We start from the raw sequence: 2,642 nt of genomic DNA, 5'->3' as shown, positions 1-2,642 counted from the left end.
TTGTTTAGGGTGTTTGAGTTTTCATTGGTAGGGATATGTAAGCTGAAATTTTGCCAAAAAACTATATATTTTAAAAGGAGAAAGTAATGGCCACATTAACCAATATTTTTTAGTTGCATATCAAGTTATAAACTTAAAAGTTTCATTTGTTTCTTTACCAAAACCAAAAGAGCTCGTTAAGTTCGTTGGCTCGCGAGCTCGTTTACCAAAACCAAAAAAACATTAAGTTCGTTGGCTCGCGAGCTCAATTATATATTTATTTTTTATTTTTTATTTTAATAGTAAAATTACATATATTTTCCTAATATTTTATTATTTATTAAAAAATTATTATTTTATTTATTTTTAAAAATAAATAATAATTTTTTATTTTTTAAAAATAAAATAATAATAATAATTTTTTTATTTTTTAAGCTCGAGCTCGACTTGAATTTGACTCGAGCTCGAGCTCGAGCTTGATATTTTGAACTCGTCGAGCTCGAGATCGAGTTCGAGTTTCACAAAATTAACTCGAGCTCGGCTTGATTAGCCAAAACTCAACTCGAACTCGACTCGTTTGCACCTCTACATCAAACATCACTCTGGCCTAGGGGTTATTAGACCTTGCACAGGATTTGTGGTCTCGTGGCTTGGAGTTTATCAGTAAGGCATTTTCAGCAAGCACCCCACACTCACCATCCTTGTTGGAGAAAGAGTGCTATACGTGAAATGTACCCTCTAGTTTTCATATTCCCGTGTATCTGTTATATCTCTTTTTATTTATTGTAGAACAAAGCATTGAGCATGTTTGCTTCATGTACGTCTTATTGATTTTAACACTTGAAAAGCTGGTGAATTAGAGCAAATTTAAACAACAAGCAAACTAGAATCTGGTTTAGCTTAAAAAGGAAAGGAATGAAAAGTTCACTAGCCTTAATATCTAAATTTGGGTTGAAAATAGTTTAACCTTAGTTTAAACACCTCACCGACCTTAAATTTGGAGTATATGTATATCTCCCTTGTTTGAGTTGATAAATTTGATAAATCTCGAAGAGAAATGTAAGAAAGAATTGCTGGAATTTCACATCTTATTTGATAAGCTAAGGAACTTGGTTTCTAGTGATTTAAACATTAAATCGGTGAGATTTTAACGCTTAAAACTTCTCTCTTTACACTTTAGAACTTATGTTTGGGCCTGCACATAAAATTCCTAACCTTAAAAGTGTGAATCAAATGGAAGTGTTAAGAGTACTAGACTGCTTGGATTAGTTGAACTTTGTTTAAAGAATCCTAAAACTCTAAATAAACTTATTAGAATTCACATTAAGAATACCTGAATGATTGTAGTTGTATTTTACCTCAGGAATAGAGAGTGATCAAGGGTTTAACCCAGAAAGCGAAACTTAATCGACATTTAACGGTGAGTATTTCCGAATTTGTGTGTTTAACTGTTTATACTTACTTAAGTGAAATTATGTGATAAATGTACTTATTATGAAATATTGCTAGTGACTCAATTGTAAAGTGTATCTTAATTGTCCCTCACCTTCTAAGTCGGAAGTGTACTTTATCGCACTTGACTGAGTTTGAGGTTGAAGGTTGATAATTGATCAAATGTTATTGTAAGTGTGCATGACTGTAAGCCGTGTGTGTATTTTACCACACCGGCTGAACTGGGTCCCAAAAACCTTTGTTCAATGGACTATTCGAGCCAGCAAAAGGGTTTGGTCGGATAGGACGGTAGCTTTGGGTAAGTGTATTGGTACGCTCGAGTATTACCACGGAGTAGCAGATTATTGATATTGATATGGCCATCTAAGTGAGGGAAGTGTTTATTGTTTTGGAGGTTATAAGAAAGAGTTCGGTGGAGTGTGTAGTGCATTGAAGTGGCTTTAATGCGAGCACCGTATCCTTTTAAAAGTGATCGTTCAGTGAAGTGTTCTCTAATTCATTCAGTGAAGTGTTTCCTTAATTGTTTAATTTTGCTACTTATTTAAGTGTTTAATTGAATGTTACTTGTTCGGCAAATCTCACTGAGCTTTAGCTCAACCTTTTAGCTTTGTTTTCCTTACAGGAGCTGGAGATCGAAGAGTGATTGGATTGAATTAGAAAGTTATTTTGGGAAGATCCGTTACCGTGTATATATTGTAGTCATAGTTTCTTTTATATTTTGAGATGATTGAATCTTTTGTTTTGAGGTTGGTGTGATATTAAGAATGGCTGTTTAGAACATGTATTTTATTTTTTTTATTGGACAAATTTATGTTTCAAACTGAATAGAGTTGTACCTAAGAGTGAATGTTCAGTTGTTCACTGGTAATGTTATTTATGAAGTTAATGTAAGTGAGTGACCCCTGACGAGAGTCAGACAGGCGGTCCACTAACTTCTAGAGTATGCCTTATGAGAAGGTGGGGTCGTCACACATAGTTAACGATTAAATTTGATGGAATGACCTGAAATTTAAACTTTAGATGGTTCAATGATCAAAACCAAACTTTTAATAGTTTAGTAGTTAAAAGTCAATGATTCCAAAAGTTTAGTGGTCATCTGAATAATTTTCTCTAGAGGTGGCAATTTGGATTGAGATCCATTTATCCATCCATATAATCCATAATTAAATGGATTTGGATTATCCATTTATAGTATTGGTTTTAAATGGTTA

At 33.2% G+C, this 2,642-nt stretch overlaps 1 long non-coding RNA gene across 1 annotated transcript; it reads left to right on the top strand.

Moving 5' to 3' along the window:
- Positions 1 to 227: 227 nt before the first annotated feature.
- LOC140037688 (uncharacterized) lies at positions 228 to 2,292 on the top strand. The gene is made up of 2 exons (XR_011841673.1): positions 228 to 1,399; positions 2,054 to 2,292. It is a non-coding gene; the product is annotated as an uncharacterized lncRNA (long non-coding RNA).
- Positions 2,293 to 2,642: the final 350 nt, after the last annotated feature.

The sequence above is a fragment of the Coffea arabica genome, chromosome 3c (genome assembly GCF_036785885.1).
Source record: "Coffea arabica cultivar ET-39 chromosome 3c, Coffea Arabica ET-39 HiFi, whole genome shotgun sequence".
NCBI classification, from domain to species: domain Eukaryota; kingdom Viridiplantae; phylum Streptophyta; class Magnoliopsida; order Gentianales; family Rubiaceae; genus Coffea; species Coffea arabica.
Note: the sequence above shows the minus strand (reverse complement) of the source record. Positions and strands in the feature narration are given on the sequence as shown.